This window comes from Ornithodoros turicata, chromosome 1 (assembly GCF_037126465.1).
Source record: "Ornithodoros turicata isolate Travis chromosome 1, ASM3712646v1, whole genome shotgun sequence".
Lineage (NCBI taxonomy): Eukaryota > Metazoa > Arthropoda > Arachnida > Ixodida > Argasidae > Ornithodoros > Ornithodoros turicata.
Window position 1 is genome coordinate 231,866,883 of NC_088201.1, and position 25,873 is coordinate 231,892,755.

The window sequence follows — 25,873 nt, forward strand, 5'->3', positions numbered from 1 at the left end:
TTCATAACGACTATTCCGCCACCTTTGTCAGCAGGTCTAATAATGATATCTTTACGTCTCTTAAGATTCATTAAGGTCGTCCTTTCTGCTTTAGATAAGTTAAAATTATTAGCGTTGTTATCAATGACAGTTAGGCATTTAATATCGTTATAAACCGCTCTAATGTAATTGTCAATCATGGGGCTTGTTTTCGACGGGTCTGGTGTCCAGCTTGAGGGTTTCTTAAATGGTGTTATCTCTGTATGTTCACTGCCGTGGAAAAACGTCTGCAGGTGCATTCTACGACCTAAGCTCAGAAGGTCATTTAGGATTTCGAAATTGTCAGTGCTGGGAGGGGTGGGCACAAAGGTGAGACCTTTGGATAACACATTTACTTCTGCTTTGTTTAATGGTACGTTGGCGAGATTGAATACCACGTTGTTTGTGGCTGAACTGTGTGTCCTCAATCCTTCGCCCTTGAGCCCTAATTCCCCGTACGCATTCTAAAGCCTTCTGTGCCAACTGGCTGCTGTGCCTATTCATGTGCTGTTCACTGGTTTCCTCCACGTACAACTCCGACTCGTCTGTATGTCTGTCTGACCTTGTCGAGTCACCTCCTACTGATTGCGTTTTGTTTTTCATTTTCATTATTTTTTGTTGATATTTGTATCGCGTTTGTATTTCTCTTCACCCTTACCCTTTTCTCTTGTACCATGTGACTGGTTTTTGATATATGCTTCACCACTTGTAACAGGTCCTCAAACCTGGAGAAGTGCAGCCTACTGCACGAAAGTCTTGTTTTTAATGTATATAGTAAACAGCTGATGCTCTTAACCGTCTTTGTTATTTTTAACAGTTTTATAGGAAGAAAACTGGGTGTTAAAAATGACTTCTGTGCTACTTTAAGACATGCAAGTAAAAAGAAGTCAGCATAGAAGATTTGAGCCATACCTAAGCCCATACACAACACTCTCGGCTCGCCACTCTACAGCAGGACTATGGGCGCTCTTCCCGCGAGGGATGCTGCAGCACAATAGTTAGCGGCGCCTCTACCGAAGTGCAGGTCGCCTATAGATCCCCGGGATTTGTGAAGGGGGCGCAAAATGGGGGTTCAGGTGTCCGCATGCGAATAAAATGCAATAAACCCTCTTCCCGAATAGATCACATTGCCAGCATAGTCGAAACTTTGTTTATGGATACGGCAGAACTCAAGACGACATGGCCTGCATATGTTCACAGATTCGAGGATTGTCTACGCAACTTTCAGTCATATGCGTGCCATGTACTGCGTTTGGATCTTTTTGTCATTCAGACTGAGCGGCGGATTCGGCGGGGGGATTCGGCGGGGGGATTCGGGGTGGGGGGTGGTTATAGCCAGTCAAAATATCAGTTTATACATTGGATTTCCCTTCTCTCCCCTCCCCCGCTACGCACCCCGAAAAAGGAAACCCCTCAACCGAGAGTCTGGATCTGCCCCTGTTTAGACTTCCTCGAATTTTCGGATCTCAGTATAAATTGGTGGTGGCTGTGGGGGATGAAAGGGAATGCAGGTTGGAATCTGGGAGCCCCTTCAATTAGGACGTTGCCCCGCCCTTGGCAAAAACCGCGCTTTCTTTGCTGCGATCTTATTGCATTGCAGACGCGTTTTGCACTTAGCCACGGAGTACAGTGGATTTTATGTCGGGTTCTCCGTCTGGTCCTTCTCCGTGCTGTCTAATGATGTCACCTGACGAACTACACCACCTTTCTGCAGATGCTCGACCTTCCCGCGAACAGGGGCACGTTTACCCATGAAGTGTGCCGCAGGGCGTACGGTCCGAGGCAAGCAAACAGCGGCAACAGTATTATCCCACCGCAGCCAACACCAGAACAACGTTCGATGCAATCACTAAGCGTCCACACAGTGCAATACGTATGTCACCGCGAGTAGAGCGTGTCATTCTAGGGCAAGAAATGCATTCCAGACTAATCACTTTCAAGTTCATTTATTTATGTCAGATGGTTCACAAGAAGGATCGTTGCTCTGGTTTAACCAATGATTTTTTTAAAGTACTGTGCCATGTGACCGATCACTTCCAGGTTTGGTACTACATCGTGGATGCAGAGCTGAAACAAGATACAAACAGCAGCTTTATTTACACACCGACCACTGTAGCGTCGCTCATGATCACAGTTCTCTTTGAGACTTAACGTCATTAACGTAACTATTGTGAGGAAGATTCATCGCCATCACCTGCCTCTCGCTTGAAATTCATTCGAGTTGTTGCTACCACCGCCATCACCGGAATAAACCTTAGAAGTGCAGTTTATTCGCATTCGAAAAAATACACCAGGCAGGGTCTGTTGTGTTTTTGTCTTTCATACCGGAGATGGGAATTCAGACACTGGTCTGGTGTCCTGGTGTGTCCCGGTCTGGTGTGTTTCCGTTGTGGTGTGTTTCCCGCTCTGATGTGTTACCTTTCTGGCACGTTCGCGCCAGTGTGTAATTCACATGAGTGCCAGAGAAATGAAAGACAACATGTAACCTTGATACACAGGATGTCTTTTTTTAGGCGATACAGATTTTTCATCAAAAAACTATCAGAACTATAGACATGCTGTTTTCACTTCTATCATCCCTAGGCCGACGGACGTTCTTGGCCATATGTTCCTCGAGCGTCAAATCGCTTTTAATTGGAAGGAAAGGCTCGTCTCGGAAGGTATAGCTTATTACAGCTTATTTTTCAAAACTTTGTATCGCCTAAAAAAAGACCCTGTGTATGTTTGGCGACTTAGCCGTTTATTCGGCTCTCCTCTGTTACAGCGTCTGGCAACTCGAGCACCAGGTCGCGTACTGTGCCGGTCGTGGTCTTCGATCCGTTGCGTGGCCATTCTGCCGTTGCTGACATTCTGTAACAAATATATTATCAAAGAGCTAGAAATGGAACCAACATACTCGTTCCGTGTGGGTGTAAGGAAGACACAATTTCCCTGTGTTTTGGTGCTGTTTGCTTGACTCCAGAAATAGACGCGTGCCCCAACAGGCAAATACAAACTTCATTGTTGGTTGAGGTCCTCACCTACAATCCGTACCAGCCTTTCAAAGTAACGACAACGTCTCCATGCCAAATCGGAATGTCCGTTAGGAAGCCACACAGACACAGCACGACATCAATGCGTAACCGGCTGTCCGGTTGCAGACTGCAGCAGGCGTGCTGGCGCAGTCCTGCTCGCGTAGTCGTTCTTGCAGTCGATGGGACGACCGTGTTACGTGTCCGGGACAGCGGGCACCGGTTCGTCGTCACAAGTTTCGGTTTTAAATGCGTTCCTTAAAATATTGCTGTCGTATTTGTCTTGAGTGATCATATAGTGTCTTACGGTGTTCAGCAATAATGTAATAAGGCATATGGATTACCACGTCAGTTGCATATATTAAGATGTGATATATAGATACATCCCGGCAGGCTATAATGTTGGTGTGTGCACTACGGGACACCACACCAGGCTGGTGTGTACGCCAGGACACATCAAGGAGTCTGATGCGTACACCAGGACACACTGAGAAACACCAGACCAGACTGGTGTTTTTTTCTTGCAACTGGGATATAGTTACACACGTTGCCATATCATGAAGTGACACATTTAGACCTATTCGGACCCCATAGATGAAAGCGTATCATAATTAAAATATATGTGACTCTTAATGCATGAATAATAATAATAGGGTGTACACTGACACGCAAGGTGACTTCACCAACATATGTGTGGCTACATGGTGCACGTCCCATAGTGTAGGACTGCGGATAATTTCGACCACCTAGTTTTCTTATGCGTACGCCGGAAATCTCCGAAACATTGCAGATTGTGGTATATTTACTTGTATGGCACTTCATATTGCTTCTGACTCTTCACGCTTGGTGAGAGAAGGAGCTTGTCGACAACCGACGCAGTCGGCGGCCTAGCTTGGTAGAGCTCATAGCTCCTTTAATGCAAAACCATAGAATATATAAGAAAAATGATGGCGCATATGTATGGCTGCACTCAAGCACACAAGTTTATAACCCCAAAGTAGGCGTATGAGGAGGAATGTGATGTCATACATCCCTTTGTTGATATAATTTCGAACTAAAAGACAACAGAGCACCTGTTTGGAGTGATGAAGCAGGCTTTGTTGGTATTGGTGGCGTTGGATACAGGCAGAGGTTTCCGTTTCAAGGTGACCTATACAAGACCTATTGGCTCACATTGTGTCTAGCAACTTGCAGTTTTTAAATTGTTTGACTAATCGTGGTCTTCACGAGCTATTTCAAGCGAATTCCCTGACAAAAATAAAAGGGAACTTGGTTCCTGCTGCTGCATTTTGATACGGGTACTTCATAATAAACGGGTCATTTATTAAGCGGTGAGCAAATTAGAGTGATGCAAGAGACCGCGTGTACTCCGTAAAGTGGTAACATTTCCTTGAGTTTCAGGAACACGCACTACGAGGAGGACAACATGTAGGAGATGACTGATCAGACCAGGGTGATAGGCAGAACTGCTAGTTTATTGCTAAGCGCGAGGAGAGACCGCGCAGTGGTGTAGCGCGGATATGGCCGCTACAGGGCTCCCCCCCCCCCCAGAAGCGACAAGGTCGCTCCAGGATACCCACCTGGGGGTTTGGGAGGTAGGTGTAGCTGACAGATGGGGTTGGAGCCGGAAGCTGTCAGGAAGGGCGGCTGAGTGTCTGATCCGGTGGAAGCAGATTTCAACCGATCGATGGACACCCTTTCCCGACGACCATCGTGGTCGATGACAAAGTATTTGGGATGGCGTTCGATCGCGTGGTGTGGTCAAGAGTAGGGGGGCTGTAGATACCTTCTTAGGGCGTCAGTCCGCAGAAAAACTTGAGACGCTGATCGGAGGTGGAGTGAAACGAAGGTCCGATGGGTACTAGGAACTCGAGGGGCACTGGGTCGAACGCGGGAGAAATGGTCGGGAAGGCGTCCAACGTAGTCTGTTGGTGTCAACTGTAGGTTGTCAAGCGGCTGGGGTCGAAGAACTGGCCTGGAAGGCGAAGGGAGGCCCCATAGACGAGGTTTGACTACGAATGCCCAGCGGCACGAGGGGAATATATGCGCTCTATTTGGGCTGTCGTCGTAGGACATTATGGCGGCCTTGAGGTGACGATGGAAACGTTCGAGGGTGCCGTTAGCGCGGATGGTCCGTGAAGATGACGAATGACTTGTCTTCGAGATAGTAGCGGAAGTGTTTAACCGCTGCGAATGCGGCGAGAAGTTCTTGACCAAAGGTGTATATTCCTCTTCCGCAGGAGATAGTTTCTTCGAGAAAAAGGCTAGCGACCTCCAGTGGCCGTCAATACGCTCCTGTAGCACCGCGCGCGTGACTTGGTTGGATGCGTCAACGATGAGGCGTGTAGGAGCTCCATTTACCGGATGTCTTAAGGACGCGGCTGAAGCGAGGGCTTCCGTTGCATGGCGGAACGACTGGAGGGGCTGTTGAGGCCACGTGAGACCTGCTGAGTTGGGCGTATGTGCCTTTAAGAGTTCTTCTAGCGGTCGCAGAATTGCAGCACAGTGGGGGGCGAAACGACGGTAGAAGTTAACCATGCCCCGGAACCGGCGGAGCTGGCTGATGGTGGTGGACAAGGGAAAATCCTGAACCTGCTTGACCTTGCTCTCCAGCGGAGAAATTCCATGCGCGTTGACCTTGTGGCCCAGAAATTCTAGCTCAGGCACGCCGAACTCGCATTTATCGACGTTGATTAGCAATCCATGGTCAGATAGACGTCGGAATAAGATGCGGAGGTGCTCTGTATGTTGGTCGTGAGAAGCACTAGCAACCAGCAAATCGTCGAGGCAGGCAAATATAAAAGGAAGGCCGTGCGTGATGTTGTTGATAAACCGTTGGTAGGACTTCGCGGCGTTTCGTAGGCCGAAGGGCATCCGAAGGGTGTTACGATCGCAGTTTTCGCGATGTCTTCTTCGGCCATGGATATTTGATGGCATTTTTGAAAATGTTGTTGCTCCTGAAACGCCGGCGGTGAAGTCCGAGATGTTGGGAAGAGGGTAGCGGTAGGGAAGTGCTGCCATGTTTAAGGCGCGATAGTCCCCGCATGGCCTCCAGTCTCCAGTATTTTTTTGGGGGGGGGGAGGTGCTGACCAAGTGCTGGAAGACGGTCTGACGATACCGAGCGCGAGCATACGGACGAATTCCTGCCGCGCAATCGCCAGCTTCTCGGGACTCAGACAACGTGCTTTGGCAAAGACCGGCTGACCCTGCGTGGGTATGCGGTGCAGGACAGGGTGCTTGACGGGTTTCGTCCAGTCGCAGGGGGCAGTCAAGGATGGAAACTCGCGTAAGAGCTCCGCAGAGGTGGTGTCTTGGGGGCGGTACACCAGCTGGTGGTATGCTGCACTGCGAAACGCTGTTCATAGAGAGGCCTTTAAGGTTGTCAAGCAGCATACACCTAGCAACATCGACCAAAATATAGTGCGCTAGAAAGTCGCTTCCTAGCATGTAGTGCGTAGTGTCAGCTACCAGAAATACACATTGGAAGATGCGGCGTAGCCCAAAATCCAGAGGCAAGGAGCGGCGGTAGTACACTGCAATACGGGAACCGTTTACTGCGGTCAAGTACATGATAGGTGTACGTCGTCGATCTTGGTTAGATGCTGGGAGAGCACTAACTTCAGCGCCAGTATCGACGAGGAAATTCTGACTTCCGGACCGATTTTTTAGATAGAAGAGGAGACCTTGCCGCGTCGAGTGGGGCTTCTTGGTCGCCGTTAAGAATCCCCGGTGAAGTTTCCCTGCCATCGGCATGGTGATTCGCAACGTCGTGCCCTGCGGCCGAAACGACGGTGAAACCAGCAGAGTGGACGACGTTTGGATGACGATGGAGGTGCTGGAGAGCGTACTGTTGTGCGGGACTGTCCATCACGGCTAAAAGAGTGGCTGCTGCGGCGCGTGGACCTGTTGAAGGCGTCAGCGAGCCGCCTTATTTCATCCGTAATGCGAGGAGTTCCGAGTTTTCCGAGGGCGCCGCTAGAGAGCTGAAGGCACCGCAGGGTTCGGGTGAGGATTGCGGATGGGTGGTGTCAACCGGAGAGAGTGTGCGCGCAGAAGCTCGCAAGGAAGCGATTTCCGTTACCTCGTCGGCGCGTGCTGCGAGGGTCGCGTTTTCCGATGCGGATAGGACCAGCTGTACGGACGGAGGCAGTCGAGAAAGTCGAGAGCTTGGGGTCCAAGTTGGAGCTTCAGATAAAATGCTGCATTTGCCACAAAACTTGAGAGGGCTTGCGGTCGCCAAGAGGCTCGTTCAGCACAAACTCTTGCAAGCGCTGGGGGTCAGAGGGAGAGGTTCGCTCGACGACGGCAATCTTCAATGCGTCGTACGAAGCGCCAGCGGAGGAACTGTTGATGATGTCTGCTACCTCGACGAAGAATCCCAAGCAGCAAAATGTACTGAAAGTCGAGTGCAATAGGGGTGGACGGGTAGGTGGAAGGCCTTGAAGAGACTCGTGAAACTAAAGAACATTGATAAGACATATACCGTCCACCCCTATTGCACTCGACTTTCAGTACATTGTGCTGCTTGGGATGTCTTCGGGAAGGGCGAACAAGGCATGGTGAAATTTCGTTGCTTGGGATGTGATGTGCGCCAAGGTGAACTGTGACTCTGCTTGCCGAAACCATATGTCCCGGCGGAAACGGGTAAAAGCCGGCAGTCGTACGGCGAAGGAGGATACCAAGGATTGCGTTCCGTTGCTGTCCATGATCACGTTTGGGTCACCAGTGTAGGAGATGACTGATCACACCAGGGCGATAGACAGAACTGCTAGTTTATTTCTGAGGGCGAGGAGATCCCGCGCAGTAGTGTCGCGCGGATATGGCCGCTACAAACACATGACTCAGCCTTGTGTTATCCTCTTCGTATTATGTGTTCCTTAAACGCAAGGAAATGTTACCTCTCTCTATTGAGTAGTATTGATCATGCACTAGTTTTCTATATTTCACTTTGTCATCTCGACAAAGTGCTGCACTAATTCATCGAATGCGACTCGATCTGGCTTTGCAGCTCAGTGGCTTGACGTAGACAAGTTGACTCTCCCTGATGCTGTCACTGCTGTGCTCTAGAGCATCAGGAGCACATTCTTCTTCATTCTGCACACTACCAAACTCCCTGAACCACACTCTGGGGTCTCTTAGTCAGCTGGACTCTCCCCATTCTCTCTCTCAAAACTGCTCACTCCCTGGGCGAATTTAGCCCACCAACGCATATTCACTTCTTTGCCTTTTTTACTTCTTTTGATCTTTTTGGACACAATAGGAGCTCTATCATTATTGTGAACGGAGTAGTCTAGAAATCTAGCCCACCTAGCAGTGCCTATCTAGCAAAACAATTGCTAGATACGCTAGCTAGCGTATTTAGCATCAACAAACAAGACCGCCCCCGTCCCCGCCCCATCCCGCTCTTGCGAATGTTAATTAGGGCTAAACCGCGTGAGCGCCAGCCCACAGATACCGACCTCACTGTATCATCTCAGGAATTAACCACGTGGGCACCAGCCCACTTTCACGACTCCATGTGGTAAGCCATCCCTGCCACATGCCTTTCTTAATATTATAATTAGGTGCACGCCCTACTGTGTTGGAGTAAACCACGTCAGAGTGATACCGACCTCACTGTGTCATCTGAGGAATTAACCACGTGGGCACCAGCCCCCATATCGTAAGCCAGCCTCCAGCAAGTCCCTCGCACGCGCAACACGCGCTTCTTATTATAATTAGGTTGCATGCACACCTACTATGTAAATAACTAAGACTGGGCACGCGCCTCAGTCTTATAAAAACGGTGCATGCAAACGGAGATTAGTCAGAACAATAAAAAATGACAGACCAGTTCTACATCAATTTACTCTCAAACGCTTCCACCGATGTATTTCCTAATAACACGATGAGTAAGTTCAGAGTTAAACTTGCTCATCCCGTGCACTTAGATGGGAAGTGGGAAGTTGCCCTGACAGAGGTGAATGTCCCGTTTGCAATTAAGAACGTCACGGACACTGTTAACGCTATACCTGAAACTAGTCTCTTTGCTCCTACACTCACAACAGAGCAAATTAATACAGATAAAATGGTTAAAAAGGAAGCGAGCTGGTGGCTAAGAGACTTTGTGTTGTGTCGTCTGTTTTGAGACTTTGTGTTGTGTCGTCTGTTTTTCGTCTTTTTCCCAGTCTCGGGTTTTCGTCATGAAGCAAATTAAGTTTCGCGCAGGAGAAAACATTATCTTACCAATTCGACAATTCCTAACGAAACATTTAAAAAGCCAAGCAAGGATTCTACGTGTCACTGGACATTATGAGCTAAAACTGCCACTCAATACCGGACTTGAGTTGAGCCTAGCTCTCTCTGCCAAGCTTGGTTTTCCTGAAAAGATTATTGGATGATCGGAAGTGGATGAAGGTCAACCAGTAAAAGTATTGAAGTATCAAGAGGATACAGAAGAAAAAATTACTTTAATCACATACCGCTCACGTACAACAAAATATGAAATTCCAGAAGGGTATTACGAGTCGGGAAAGGACCTAGTTGATGCAATAAATCATGCATACCGAACAAAGCTAGGGCTACCAGAAAGTGCACGTGTTTTGTTTTATAATCCATACAATGGAGTTTGTCAGCTGGAAGGTCGTAGCGAGGGTTATGTCACATTTCATTCATATTTGGCTCTGATGCTTGGATTCGGAAAAAGGACAACCTTCTCAAGTTTTGCTGTAGCCCAGCGGGATGTCTGTCTTTTTCCAGCACAAAATTATATCTTTATTTACAGTGACATCATTGAGAATGAAGCTGTCGGTGATATCACGGCACCTCTTCTCTGTTTACTCCCTTTCAGAGTGCAGAGCCGGAATGAAGTGATTTCATATTCTTTCACTAATCTTTACTATAAATATGTGATAGCAAAAGAACTGACCACCATTCAAATCGAACTGGCAAACGAGATAGGTGATTTCATTCCATTCATTGCCGGCTCAGGACGTGTTGGAGTGACACTGCATTTTCGAAAATGTATATAACACAGGCACCCTGTTGCATAGCACATTATGGTACGGGCAAACGTGATCAACCACTGCCACATTATTCAGCTCCTCTTTATCAAGTCGGATCTGGTTATTTCTCTGATTTAGTGCAGCAGTTTATACCTATACTAACGAAGAAGGTAGCTCCCTACGTGAGTCGAAAGCTCCTCGACACTGGAAGACACATAGCAGAAGAAGTTAAGCAGGGATCAACGTTTAGAGAAGCTCTAAGGAAAGGAGTTGGTCGTACAATCCATTCAACATGTGACGAGTTGCTTCAGAGGCTCAGAGGAAAAGGAAGGAAAAGAAAACAATCTGTCAACAATAAAAGCAAACGTAAGAGGGCGGGTCGGTCAGTAAAATCCCTGAAGAAGCAAAGAAAGGTCGATTTTTTTACTACAGAAAATGTCTAGCATCGCAATAGTACATAAGAATTCCTGCCTCTGCACCACAAACCAATTGGAACTGTTTTCTCTTCCTCCAACAAACTTTTCCTTGGAGAAGTCAGAATATGTGGAGTTTTTTCGAGTTTCTGCCCCTACAGCAAGTGGTGTAATCGAATATAATGTTCCAGGTCTCGGAGGTGGATTCTTTGACTTGCAGTCTAGTTTTCTACACATTCAATGCAAAATTGTACGGAAAAATGGAGATACAGCATCAAGTACAGTTGGCAGTACAGTGACACCAGATAGTGTGATACCTGTGCAAGCATTTGCATCCTCGCTCTTTCATCATGTCCACGTCTACCTTAATTCGACACTGGTTTCTAACTTCGAAAATTATGCATATCGTTCATACTTGGACATAATAACAAATGCTAATGATGTTACTCAAACTCACACCCTCTCTGCAATGCTCTACGAACCAGATCCAGTGGGAGAATCTGAAAATTTTGCCGCTCCTGTTGAGGCAAAAGGAATTTTTGCACGCTACAAACGGACCAAAGGTTCGACACTCTGCGATCTTTATTCCCCTATCTTCAGTGATATATGTCAACAGGAAAAGTTTCTTCTCAATGGAGTCGACATAAGAGTTGTCCTTCGTCAGAACACAGATGATTTTCGACTTCTTGCACCTGCCAGCGAGACTGAAAAACACGCTATAGAGTTTTCACGAATTGTGTTGTACCTGCGACGTGTGCAGGTTTCTCCAAGTGTACTCGTCGGCATCGAACGAAGACTTCAGACAACTCCAGCATCATACCTCCTTCGAGGATTAGAGATTAAGTACAGGACAATTGCTCCAAATCAATCTCAAGTGATTTTCGATGACCTTTACAGTGAACGAGTTCCCTCAAAGCTGACAGTATTGATGGTTAGAAGTGAAGCCTACCAGGGTAACAGACAAAGGAATCCATTTAAACTTGAAAATTTCAAGCTTAAGAGAGCTGTGCTTGATGTTGGTGGACAACAGTACACAGATGACTTTGACTTTCAACGATCGATCTACTCTAAAGGATATATGAATTTGCTTCACAAGCTGAAGCGGAAAGACATACCTCTAGCTCCGGCTGCATATGAGAAAGAAACGTTTATGCTCTACTACCATCTCACTCCAGATGTGGAAGTGCAGTCGCTGAGTCCAGTGGTACAAGCCAATGTTTGTCTCACCCTAACATTTGGTGGAAATCTTACAGAGGCTGTTACAGTTCTCTTTGTTTCAGAAACACCTCGTGTGCTAGAAATCAACAAAGACAGACAAGTCAAATTCGTATAGAAAAAAATGGAGGAATGGGAATTTTATGCAGGCTTTGCTCGAAATCACTGCACAAGGCCACTGTTTCGTGGAACATTTGCATGCAATGAAATTGCAAGTCAAAAAGCTGAACCAGGACTGTATGTTGTAAACACAGCTCCTAGATCCTCTCCTGGAGAACACTGGACCTTATGTTACATCTCTAAGAACAACAGCATTTCTTATTTCGACAGCTACGGCATACGACAAGTTTGCAAAGAAATCTACCAGTTTATTCACCCAACATCTTCCTTTCACTACAATGCAAAACGACTTCAGGGATATGGATCTGCTATATGTGGACTGTACTGCTTGTATGTAGGTAGTCTTCTAGCCTGTGGTTTCTCTCTTCAAGAGTGCACTCAGAAGTTTTCACCAACCAACTTCAGACACAATGACAGATTGATAGAAACACTTGTTCGAAAAAATTTCGCAAGAAAAACAGAGGATATGTCATGCTGTAGTGTACTATGAGCATTCAATAAGATTTCAGTTTGCCTGAAAAGAGCTTTATTTGTCAACTTAATTTGCACACTATATAATGAATCATTGGTAATAAAAAAGAATCTCATCTGAGATAGGCTATTTACAAACAGTGACTTGCAAACAAAGACATTGTTGATGATTACATACATGCTATTAGAAACTGGTTATTTCATACACATACAGTCAAACTCCTTTATAGCGAACACCTTTTTAACGAAAATACCACTACAGCAAATTTTTTTGCGGTCCTGCTGGAGCCCTATAGGTCCAATAATGGACATCCTTTTTAACGAAAATACCTTTACTGCAAATTTTTTTTGCTGTCCCCTGAGTTTCGTTGTAAAGGAGTTTGACTGTATAATCAAAAACTTTCTGACACGGATCATTTACAAACAGTGACTCTCATCTGAGACAGGCTATTTGCAAACAGTGACTTGCAAACAAAGACGTTGTTATAGATTACATACATGCTATTAGAAACTGGTTATCACATACTCTTATAATCAAATTCTTAGAAAACAGGTTATTTCACGCACATATAATCAAATTTGTCTGAGACGATCCATTTACAAACAGTGACTTGCAGACAAAGTCAGTTGTTATTTCCATCGCAAATGCATGCAGCAATATGGGAAAGCAAACTGTCTCCTTCACTCACATCAAGAGCTACACATTACTTCAGGAAGACAGGAAATTCATCAGACCAGGTCTCAGCTTAGTCATCACTCGTGGCTAACAAATATCCTCTAGCTCCTAACTCACAGTTGTAAGTAATCCCACACTGACAACCATAGATGTGGAATAATGCAATAGCTTTAGTTCATGGTTCTAACATGACATCGTTCTAATATGACAAACCATAACTATATGGATGTAACATCTTTATTACAATTTTTTCTGTGGGACCAGGAATAGAAGGGCAACATCTGTTGCGGGGGTGATAACAGATGAGTTCCCTCCTACTCCCGTATGCCAACTCTGTAATTCAAAATAATAAAATTCATTCTGTAAAATTCAACCATAGCCAAAAGGTAGCGTGTCAATTCCATTATCACAAATGAAGCGTTTCGTATCCAGTGGATTGAGGGCTATTTTTGTCACTGACACACTTTTGTTGACATTGTCCTTGTGCACAATGAGGTTCTGTTTAACCTTTTGCATTGTGCCCTGCTCGAGAGCATTCGTGTACATAGAGAAGTGGAGTTTTTGTGCTTCACATTGTTTAACACCCTTAGCACGATTGTACTACTTTTTGCTGCACAGATCGAGGGCGTACAGCTTTGGCTTCAGACAACAGAAGCCAAGAATGTGATCACGAGGAAGCTCATTTTTAAACTTTCCTAGTACCATCCTGTTTTTTGTCGATTAGAGTGGGTGATCAGGGTCATATCCAGAGTTGTCTAGATGCTCGTCAGCTAGTTCATGGAGTACTTTATCGTCACTCAGCATCACAATGTAAGAATCAGTGTCCATGTATAGCAGTCGTGTATCAGGGGCTACACGGAGAAGATGGTTATGATAAAAATCAAACATCTTCAGCTTAGACAATTCCAATATTGTGAAGCCCAGGTACAGCGGTTGCTTCATGCGAAGAACAGACTGACTAAATTGGAACAAGATGACGTGAGAGCTCAGAGGGCGGAACTGTTTCAAGTTTGGTTTACGTAGAAGCTTCAACACTTGCTCATCTGTTACTGTGAGGCGACAATTTACGAATTTCCTGACTTGCATACATGTCCTGCCATATACACTATTAATCATTAGCTTTGATTGCTGTTTCTCAAATGCGTTTGTAGCTCGCTTCCGAAGTTCGTGATTGAAGTCGACATAGGATCGCAGAAAGGGCTTTTGATTGAACTTGAGAACCCTGTGAACTTTAGTGAGACGCAACCCCAATTGCAGATACAGTTGCAAATTGCGATAGTGGAGAAAGTACCTCTCTTTATCAAATAATGTTAGCAACAGTTTTGCTTCGGTAGCTTTCTGTGGAAGATTGAACTTCTTCATGAGCGCCTTCTGATAGTGTGACAATAGCTCATAAGGAACGGACATTTTTTCAGGGGCAACGGGAAGATCTCTGTAGCGTTCATGAGTTGCTCGGTCATACACTAGGTCTACCTCAAGAAAGTAACCCACAGGGGTATCATCTCGTATCTGAGCTATATCCAAGTTAACAATTTCCTCCTCAGTGAGCCACTCAAATCCTCCGTAAGGCAATGGTTCTCTCATGACTGCTCCATACAGGCCATTTACATCAATGTAGTTAATTATTTTTTTTCTTTTTCGGGATCAAACTGTTCTGTTCCTGGCACATTCGCAGTTGCTTTTCTCAGGGAGCACTGTGTGACACCTCCTCGTAAGCCATTCTCGATGAGCAGGTACGCGTTGTGGTCGTTAATTAGTTCTAGTTCTACCTGACTCATTTTTAGTGCACAAGACATGCTTAATCCTGGAAGGGATACAAAATGAAACGGTTCAATCTTGTGCACATCGAGTGTCCACTTTCGAAAGTTCTGAAACACATCTGCTAAAAGCAGTGTGTCTGTCAGAAGGTATAAGTCCGAATACTCTCCAAGACTCTTGAGCCAAAATTTTTCATACACATTCTGCGTGTGGTTGTAGTCTTGTTCACTTACTTCGGTTCCATTCAAAATGTTAAAGAACTTATCTCGAGGTGGTAGCGAAGGCTCATCATAGGCTTCAAAACTGGTGACAAAGTTATAACAGAAGACCCCCTTACGAACAACCAGCTGAAAGTGTTCCTCATTTGGAAAAAACTGGCGAAGGCATTGAAAGTTGGATTCACCTTTATCACGTAGATTTTTCACCAGTGTTTCAAGGCTTGCGTTCAGAAAACTCAAACTGTCCAAGAATCGATAAGAGCCGATGTCAATTGCTTTAAATTTTTGACAGCTGGTGGCAATCACGTTGATGTCTGACTTCTTAAGCAGATGTAAATGAGACAGGAGAAAACTCATGTCACAGTTAGCATTATGTGCAATGATTGGAATCTTGGGTGGCACTCTCAGTTTCAGGTTACACGTCTGACATAGTGTTTGTCGAAATTCTCCGCTTACATGGTCATGGTCTCGAACTTTTTGTCTTTTAGCAAAGGATTCTTTGCAGATATTACAATGAGTGGCTGCTGTATGTTGACTCTCATTCGCTTCGGTCATTTCTAGAGGCGTAAAGCATGTATCCATCCTAAAATTTCATCATGCAATTTCCGCAGCAGCTCCATAAATACTGTGACACAATTAGGACTACGGAAAAGATGCTTTTGCAACACGCGTGAGTCGGATGCACGTATAACCAAAAGGCAAAATGAGGAAGGACAGTGATCCTCATACACGTTTGTTTCCTCCAAACAAGGTGGCAAAACACTTTCAAAATCATATACACTAGAAAGGGACTTCCGACATGAGATGTTCCCCGGCAAATGCTACCGTCTCTCCCTTCTTAGGGTAAATTGTCTTAGCAACCTTCTGATGCAAACACATCTTTAAATGATCACTGAGGATTCTGTCTGATGAGAAGCCCATCATACACCTCTTGCAATGAAACCGTCCGCTAGGTTGAAATAATCCATTAAAATTTGTGATAAGCAGAAAATGAGAGTCAATTAGCAACAGATCCACATGTTTCTCACGCTCGTCATCGACAACCTTGATGGGGGGTACAGAGATTTGTCTTCCCTTTTGTAGGCGTACACATTGATACTGATACCATTATTTTTTTCGAATGCTTCAACCTCTTTTGGGGAAAGCTACCGGGAATGTTTTCGGAAAAAACATACTCAGAAATATATGGTCTGTATGAAGATGCCCTACGCCTGCGATAACCAGTAGCAGGATGCAGTGCAGCTATTACAGAGAAGGCAAAACACATGTTCTGCTCATCTTCATGCAAACCAAAGTCCACACACAACAGGAGAACGAAACTTATGCTTCAATTCTTGCGGTAACTCAAACTGGGCACATCCAATCAGTTGAGGCATCAAACGTCCAATGTTCATGATACAGGCATGAATGCGAAAGAGGAAAAAAACCTGAACCTTCTACTTCGAGGTTTTCCAATTTTGTGCTATTTCAGCAGTCACTTGAGTGATAGAAGGTTCTACATCTGCCTCTGACCATACTGTCACTACTTTGGAAGGCACGAAACTAATTTCGAGCTGTAACTCATCGTCTGGCGTGTGACGACCAAGTTCCACTTTAAGCAATACAAAATAGCGCAGTGGGAAACCAAAGTGTCGTAAGGCATCAGCAATGTACTGTCTGTACTCGTGAAAAAAGGTTGTAACATCATGTCCGCTACGTCCCTGTCGTGTAAATGTAGCTCGAACCGATTAGTATAGTTTCGCAGTGTGCACAAAGTCTCACAAAAAGGAATGCAGGGGGCTTGAAGATTGTGAACATTTGCCAAGTGAATCTGAAGACCTAATGCTGTTACATAATACTGCCGTTCATGCTGGGAGCATAAGTGACACGTCACCATATCTCATCACTTTCTCTTCGAATTGGTGAAGATAATATCTGGTGAAATGATTTTTTACCATCTTTGGTAAACCGTTCTTTCTTCTCCATTTTGAGATTTGGAAGCAGTCGCATTTCCTCTAGCTCTTCTCCGACAATTTTTTGAAGCGTCCAGGTAGATACACTTTCATGGCTTGTCGTTTTCCATGCGGAGCTCCACGTATACTGCCTCGCCATACATAGTGTCAATTTTCTGAATGTCCAGCACTTCGAACTTTTCGTTTTTGGTATGTTGCTCATTTTCTGAATTTCACCGTCACCACATTTTTTCAGTTTATCAACTTTTCCATGACGGACGACATAGCTTACTTGTGTTATGGAGGCTTCGCTGTTATGATGACAATTTTGCTTTCTCCTCTTGCTGTGTAGAATGAACTGAAAGAGAAGAATAGATTTGTAAACTCTTACATCTTCCACAGGAATATGTAACACACCTCCTCAGTCTGACGTTCTGAATGAAGGAACCACTCTCTATGTCCGCTCTTATATAGCGATTGCATGCAGCTCTCTAACATGTGTGCACAGCCTTGAACATCTACATCCTTGCAACGTTATACGTGAAGACATGTTCAGCGTGTCCTATCTAACTTCATTGGTCTGGTAACTAACATACCTGCGTGCACAACCTTGAATGTCTACACCTTGAACGTGTGTACTTCGACTTTGGGCAAGCTTAGAGCACAGACTTGTCTTTGCTTTTTGTTGTAACCTTCCATTATAGAATGCTCCTGGTCTGATAACTAACATGGCTGTGAGCAACCTTGAATGTCTACAACCTTGAATGACTACAACCTTGAATGTCTGTATTTCAGTTTAGCCAATCGGAGAGTGATGTACAGGCTCGTCTTTGCTGTAACCTTCCTTTATGTAATGTTGTGATTTCATAACATGCTTCATTCGTTTGCAAAAGATGGCTGAGTTGGACCTTATAGGTTTACCACTCCGGGTCTCAATGACCATATCAGGTCAAGCCAGAGTGGAAAGACGACACTTGTTACACGTCATAATTAAACATAGAGCTGCTGTCTTCGGACAAACCATTTGATCATATATTTGTACAATTACTTGTACAAACAACCAATCTACGATAATTTTCCAGAGGTAACCTTCAGTCAGGATATTCCTACTAATCTTGATACTGTAAGAAATTCTTTAATTATATTTGATGATTGCTTAGCCGACAAACAAAGGCTCAAAGAAATCTGAAATTTTTATGTAGCTGGCTGTCACCACCTCAACTGTTCAGCTATTTTCATAACACAATATTTATTATTAATGATCCTCTGTATAGATGCATTCAGTTTAACAGCAGTGCCTTAATTTTATGTCGTTCCGCCCGCACTGCGGACCAAATGCAAATACTTTCACGACAACTGTTTGGTCGAAAGAAAAGTGAACTACTGCCAAGTATATATAAAGATGCTTGCAAGAAACCATATTCATACCTTGTAATTGACCTATCTCAAAACTGTTTAGACCAATTTAGGGGTGTGGACTAATATATTTCCAGACGACCAGCGACAAATAGTATATAAAACATGAAACGTGTCAAGAAGAATATTCATTTTCTTCAGTTGCTTGCTGATGCAAAGTTGCCTGAGCAACGTTGTTTTCTCCTGGAACATGCTACGAGAGAGCAACTAACTGCCTATTCGAGAGATTTGTATGAATCTTTGTAAAGGAAACATTAAGGTAGCTCCAAGAGTGAGAAATCAGTTGCACCCTTATGCAACACCTATCCGCTTTTTGGCAAAACGAGACACTACAGGAGTGAGAAAGTTCGAAAGGTATTGCAACAATCTGGTGGTTTTCTACAGTTCCTTTTGCCACCTTTGCTGGGTCTCCTCTCGACTTTAGGTGGAAGGGCGATAGCAAAAGCAATCGGAGTGTAGTCAATGCAGAAATACGAGCTTGTGCCTTACCGGGAAACCCCCATCCCACAGATATTGAAGAAGGATGAACCAGACGATATCAAAGCAAAAGAGATAATCCAATATCTTCACTCCTTGCTACATCCCACTGTGAGTGAGAGCACACCTACACTGGGTTCAACAACAGCGAGAGAAGAGGAAACACAGACCGAGGAAAAAAGTAATACTGTCGTTGATTTCATGAGCAGTGGCTATAAAATCAGATCAGAAAACCTATTACGTCTTCTGGAACCAACGATCTCATGGGATAGGAAAACATTTCAGGTAATTGTCAACGGTGAGCGAGTAGACAATACTAATATAATTGACCTCGTATACTATCTCGTGACGAAAGCAAGAAATGTTCAAAGACCACCCTATTTTGATCGGATTTTGCCGCTATTGGTCAAGCTAAACTTACCAGCACTTATTGTGCACCCATCTCGTCTTCAAAAACATACAGCAGAGAAAACTCTGGCCACTCCTTCACCTCAATTCCGTAAGTGAAGCTTCCACACCTCGACGTGCGTCACCACCGCTCACACGAGCCGCGAAGCGCGCACGACAGCTCACATGGACACCGTACTGAACTCCGAGGAGAGAGGCTACTTCGAAGAAGAAAAATTACTGTCACACTTCCTCCAAGGACATCATAAAAAAGGTATTAGCTATGCTTCAGCTGATGACAACGGTTCTGGCTTACGACGAGTATGGAAGAGTTATCTGTCACGGGAAAGGTGGTGCCACACTCATCTATTGGTGAGCTTTTGAAGTACGAACTTCACAACAGGCAACCTCCCTGGATGAGAGGAGACGTTTCACCTACAATCAACGCTTATCTATCACTCAATGCTCTTAGAGTTGCAGTAGGAAGAAGTACTAAATGGCAGCCTACTATGATCCGCAACATGTCGGCAGCTTTGGTGGAGTGCAGAGACTTGCTGCCATAGAAAAGAAGGACAAAGTCACTAAATTTCTGGAGACAAGTGATGTGTACAGTTTGCATAAGGAATACAAGCGACCCACGAAGTTTCGAAAAACCATTGCACTTGGACTTCGTGAACTATTCCAGGCTGACCTAAAGGATTTGCAAAGTCTAAAGAACCAGAACGATGGTTTTCGCTATTTGCTCTTTTGTATAGATGCTTTCTCTCGGCTTCTTGCCATTGTACCTATTCGTAATAAACGATCTCCCGAGGTTATTCGAGCTTTTAAACTTGCCTTTAAAAGAATTGGGACACCCAAGCTTTTGCACACAGATCGTGGAACAGAATTTACAAACAAGGTGGTACAACAGTTTCTGAAAGCAAGGGGGATCCGGCTCATCCATACAAATTCTCCTATGAAGGCCAGTATCGCCGAGCGATGTCAGCGAACAATTGTGACCACACTGTACCGTATCTTCACATTCCAGGGTCACAAGCGATATGTGAACATTTTACCTCAAGTAGTGAAAGCTTACAACAATCGCGTACACAGATCGCTTTCTGCCAGACCAGTGGACGTAAAGAAAGAAAACGAGCACATTTTCCGAGAGAGACTGTACCCCAGCCCGGTTGGACCACCAAAAAAGCCGCGCTACAGCGTTGGAGACGTAGTGAGAATAGCAAAATACAGACATCAGCTAATAAAACGTTATTTAGGGTCATTTACGTCAGAACTCTTCGTGGTGAGAGCGATCAAGTTAGGGTATCCTAACACGTACCTATTACGTGATCTTAAAAATGAAGACATCATTGGTGGGTTTTATGAGAGTGAAATTGTACGAGTGAGAGAGGTTCCAAAAGTAGAGAAGATCATAAAACGACGAGTTAGAAATGGGAAGCTTCAGTACTTGGTTCAGTTCACTGGCAGTCTGGACAAGAAGTGGATCGCAGAAAATTACCTTGGTTTGTAATGACCAGTCAAGACAAGTCAGCCGCCGATGACACAACATGGCCTGAGGTTGATCCTCGGCTTGATGGCGCATGGTTGTCATCATCAGACGCAGATGAAGAGCAGCCTGTGCTAGGTAGAGATGTGTGTGGCAGATGGAGAAGAGGTTACACACACGAATTTCGGATGCAGCCTGTGTGTCGTCTCAAACACGTCTCCTACAAAGAGATATTGGAATGTGGGTTAACACAAGTAGGCAAAACTTCGCTCGTGGAAGCTTTTAAAATTGTGACGGATATGGTGTTGTTTCAAGCGCTGCCAGATCAACCTCCTGACAGGGTTACTTGGAAAACTGCAAAAACAATGTATGCCAGAGTTCACACCGCCTGTACGTTTGCCTCGGAATCACCTTTTGCCTTACTTGCTGAATGGTCACGTCACGTGGACGAAATTTTGACATATGCTGACGAGGTTGACGCTATGCATCTTGCTGCCGAGAGTCTATGTTTCATGGAACAAGCCGAGTCTGAAGGTTGGCACTACTTAACAGGCTACATCAGCAAGCTAACACTTGACCTCTTCAAACATCGACTGGTGCACAATGGAGCATAAAAAAAATAATCACCGCTCATGTATCAGGGAAATAAAAATGTACATTTGTACTAAGCCCTCTCATTTCATTGTGAGTGAACAGACATGGATAGATGTTTGTGTGTTCTCTTCTCCGTTGTGTGGCACACGTTTTTGCTTGTTGTGGTGATCATCGAGCTAACGAAGCTTCCATCCTCTTCCCTTCAGCTTCATCAGGGCAATTGCAGCAAAGAAGCTGAACTGGAAAAATATGTTTATGTACATTCGTGCCCTTCTGACTTGCTTGTGGTACGCATTTGGAGTGAAAACGGTAAACCGAAGCGTTCTGGTGTTACCCTAACACGAAACGAAACACGCCAGCTGCAAAAATGCTTAGAGACAGCCAATCTTACAAGGATAACGATGCTCAGATGTATGCTGTTTGTGCTTAGAACGTGAGTTAAAACTTCGCCGCTGCCCAGGCAACATTTACTCTCTTGGCAGAACAATTGGTCGACATCACTCTGGCTATGGAATCTCACTATCTAAAAGGGCTGTGATCTCACTGTCCTTGTATCTAAATAAAAAAAAATGTAACTGTTTGCAAACGTTTTCACTTCCTGTGATGGGCTAGGAAAGCATTCCTTAAATCACAAAGACCTGCATGTCGCCACTGAAAGCGAGAGGCATGAAACCTTGTCGTTCCTCATATTTGCATTTCCATAAATGACTTGCATGTTCATAGAAAAGCATTATATATTATATGTATTGCAAAAGAGGAGGGCAAATCCATGTACTTACCACAGTCTGTCTTTCCAGTCAAACACTCTCACGGAGAAAAAAAATCTTCATCTGGAATCCCGAGTGGATTAACTTGAAAAAAAAAAGTTTTCCACCTCTTCTCCATTGTATAGCACACATTTTTGCCTTGTTGTCAAGGAAGATCTCAAACTCTTCCCTTCAACCTCTTCGGAGTAGTTACAGCAAAAGAAGGAAGATGAACTGGAAAATATGTTTTATGTCAAAGCAAAATCAAACGATAAAAAAAAAACACCGTTTCGCTAAGTTTAAATGCAAAGAAACATGCAGTAACAAGACTGAACATTTCCTAAAGTAGGCTTTCCCCCAATGCACGTAGGAGTTGGGTGAAGACTAGCTACATCTCACAAATGAAGGTAGACACATTCCTTTCTTTCTGACCTGTTTGCCATTGACGTGCAGGTGAAGTGTTCTGTTGTTACCCGAACATGAAATGAAAAAGAGAAGCTAAAAAAATGCTTAGAAGAAGTCGATCTTACAAGCCCAAAATGTGAGATGACCCTTCAACCTCGTCGGAGTAGTTACAACAAAGACGATGAACTGGAAAATATGTTTTATGAAGAACCAAAGTCAAACAATTAAAAAAACACCGTTCCGCTGAATTGAAATGCAAAGAAACAAGCAATCCAGCAAGACTGAGCATTTCCTAACGTTGACTTCCCGCAACGCACGTAGAAGTTAGGTGAAGCCGACTTGTAAATTAGCAATGTCCTCCAAAACATACAACGCAATGCAATGTCCTAAATAAAAAAATAATGTTGTACTGTTTGCAATCGTTTATTTTTCATTTCATCTACTGCGATGATCTAAGAAGGTGCACTTTAAAATCACAAAGATTGCATGTCGGCAGCGGGAAGGAATGAACCTCTTTCTTTTTTTCTTTCACCTACATGCATTCCATAAATGGCTGTGACCTTGCACGCTCACAGGGGAAGAACTTATAACAAGAGAAGAGAAAAAAGCATGTACTCACCTTAGTCTGCTTTTCCAGTCAAACACCCGCACGGAAAAACCTGAGCTGGAATGTCAAGTGAATCCACCTGAAAACAATCAAGTGGCATTCACTTGACATTCCAGCTCAGTCCGGAAAGCGTTGCGGACGAACCGTCTTATATAGAAGTCGCTTCGTTTGCCTATGAGAGTGCAGCGTCGACCGTCTCGCCCCAAAGACGTGATGAGGAAAGTGATATTATCGTTTATCCTTGAGAGGTAATTACGGCTTTACCCGGGCTGGCTCGCTCTGTTCAGAAATCAAAGCAGTCAGCATGGAGGTGGCTGTCATTAGTATACTGCGTCTTTTTTTCTTCTTCTTTTTCCTGCGGCGCAACATGTATCGCATAGTAATTATTTTTCCTGTCTTCGAGTTGCAAAGGCGACACCGGCTAGAGTAAAAAGGTACGACCTTTATCCAACGAGTTGTCTTATATGCAAATGCTTGCTATTGCAATAACATCGTGTATCTTCGAGCGTTTATTCGACTTGCTCGCGTGCTCATGCAAATCAGCAGAAGAGATATCACAGTCTGAGTGGAAACAGCGTGACCTTCAGCCATCCCGTCGTCTAATATGCAAAGCGTCGCTAACACAACAACATCTTAATGGAATACGGAAAAAGTGATCTTATCATTTCTCGAGAGTTAATCCGTGTCGTACAAAAACGGATTAATGGGGAGAGGTAGCCTGGTCGACTACAAGTCCAAGCATGTTTAATGAAATCTCTACAATGAATATCATGATGTTCCCCCATGATGCGTCGGATGTCGAATTTCGAAGCGGTAAGCCTTTTGTCGGTTACACGCCCTTAGCACCCTGTCCATAATCACTTCTCAATACTAGCTACGCCATATCCTTGCAATTCGCAACGATGTTGTGGCGGGGCCGGTGCATTTTTTTTCTTTTTTCGATCGGTTGTCGAAGATCAGAGCTGTAGGCCTTTTTTTTTTTTTTTCGGTTACGCTCTTAGCGCTCTGAAGTTTAAGTATATACTGTCTCTTCGCACTTCGGAAGGAGTCGATTGGCTGATCAACCATTTCCATTAGGCAGACGATAGCGAGGTGTCCTACTTGTCGACTTTAAACGTAATAAGAAAAAAAAATATTTGAACAATGTTGTGCCATGTATGAATCGAGCTATCGTTTTATCCTTGCAGGGATCCAATAAACAAAACAGAAGCCGACACTGAAGATTTTTGTTTAAGTTTAATTTGTACAAGCTTTCGCGTGGAGGTCCACGCTTCCTCTGTATTTTGTTTATGAGATCTACAGGACTTGACTCCCCTCTTCGTATACGCTTTTGCAGGATCGAGTAAGAATTGTGCAACTATCCATAAAAAATTAATCTTCGTAATCTTATTATTATTTTTTTTTACTAAGATCCTTAGATGGATGAACGGTTATGGCACATTTCTGATTTCATAACTAAGCTAATTATTCATTGTTAACGTAGTTTGTTTAAAACAAGAGGTATATCATTCTGATGGAACTACACAATTAAGATGACATTCAGTGAGTGCATCCTACAGGCAAGCAAAGGGGTTGGTGCCCCCACGTGGTCAGCCACAACTGGTCAGGTTTAAAATCTGCGAGAGGGTGGAGGTAAACTTATTAAGAAGTATAACGACAGCTTCGTGGGCTGGTTCAACCGCGTTTGAGAGTAAATTGATGTAGAACTGGTCTGCCATTTTTTATTGTTCTGACTAATCTCCGTTTGCATGCACCGTTTTTATAAGACTGAGGCGCGTGCCCAGTCTTAGTTATTTACATAGTAGGTGTGCATGCAAACTAATTATAATAAGAAGCGCGTGTTGCGCGTGCGAGGGACTTGCTGGAGGCTGGCTTACGATATGGGGGCTGGTGCCCACGTGGTTAATTCCTCAGATGACACAGTGAGGTCGGTATCACTCTGACGTGGTTTACTCCAACACAGTAGGGCGTGCACCTAATTATAATATTAAGAAAGGCATGTGCAGGGATGGCTTACCAGATAGAGTCGTGAAAGTGGGCTGGTGCCCACGTGGTTAATTCCTCAGATGATACAGTGAGGTCGGTATCTGTGGGCTGGCGCTCACGTGGTTTAGCCCTAATTAACATTCGCAAGAGCGGGATGGGGCGGGGACGGGGGCGGTCTTGTTTGTTGATGCTAAATACGCTAGCTAGCGTATCTAGCAATTGTTTGCTAGATAGGCACTGCTAGATACACTACATTTCTAGACTACTAAGGCCTCTTTACTTCACATGTGGGGCCCAGATTTAAGACATTGCCATAACTACGCTGAAGAGAAGCGAGCCTGCCCACTTCCCTGTGGTACCCTGTACTCTGATGTAACGGGTGCGGGATCCCAACCAGGTGTCGCAATAATCATGGTCCTACCGCGAAGGACATCTGTGACCCGAGGCTTTCCCCCTTCATGGCCAGAAAAAAAAGGAAAAAAGACACAAGTAATCATATAGAGAATGAAGATTCGACAGACTGTATCATACGCCCGTTTCACGTCGAGGAATAAAATCCACCATTATTCTTTCCTGTGCTGTGGACAGAATCTAGTGCCGAGCGATGCCGACGGAAACCAGACATTTCTTGGCGGAAGAAAGATCTCTTCTCGAGCCACCATTCGAGTCTGTCGCTCCAAGAGGTTTCCGACACAACTAGATCAGGCCCAGTGGCCTAAATGGGGACAATTGCGAATGTACCTTGTCTGGCTTCGGCAAGGGAACAACGCGTGCGCATTTCCAGGCTTCTGGGCAATTTGTCTTCCCTCCAGGATGCATTCAATGCTGTAATAGAAACACCCGTGACTGCACGTCCAGGTTACGGAGCACGAGATATGATATGTCGATACTGAAACACTATTTGGTACTCAAAATACGTACACAATAATACAACTCTGCCTGGCTACAACGCGC

General features: G+C 44.6%; 1 long non-coding RNA gene across 1 annotated transcript; it reads right to left on the reverse strand.

The window, feature by feature from the left end:
• Window positions 1–1,954: 1,954 nt before the first annotated feature.
• LOC135377156 (uncharacterized) lies at window positions 1,955–25,873 on the reverse strand. Its single transcript, XR_010418067.1, has 4 exons — window positions 25,841–25,873; window positions 25,661–25,744; window positions 3,836–3,940; window positions 1,955–2,085 (listed from the first exon to the last, which is right to left on the reverse strand). It is a non-coding gene; the product is annotated as an uncharacterized LOC135377156 (long non-coding RNA).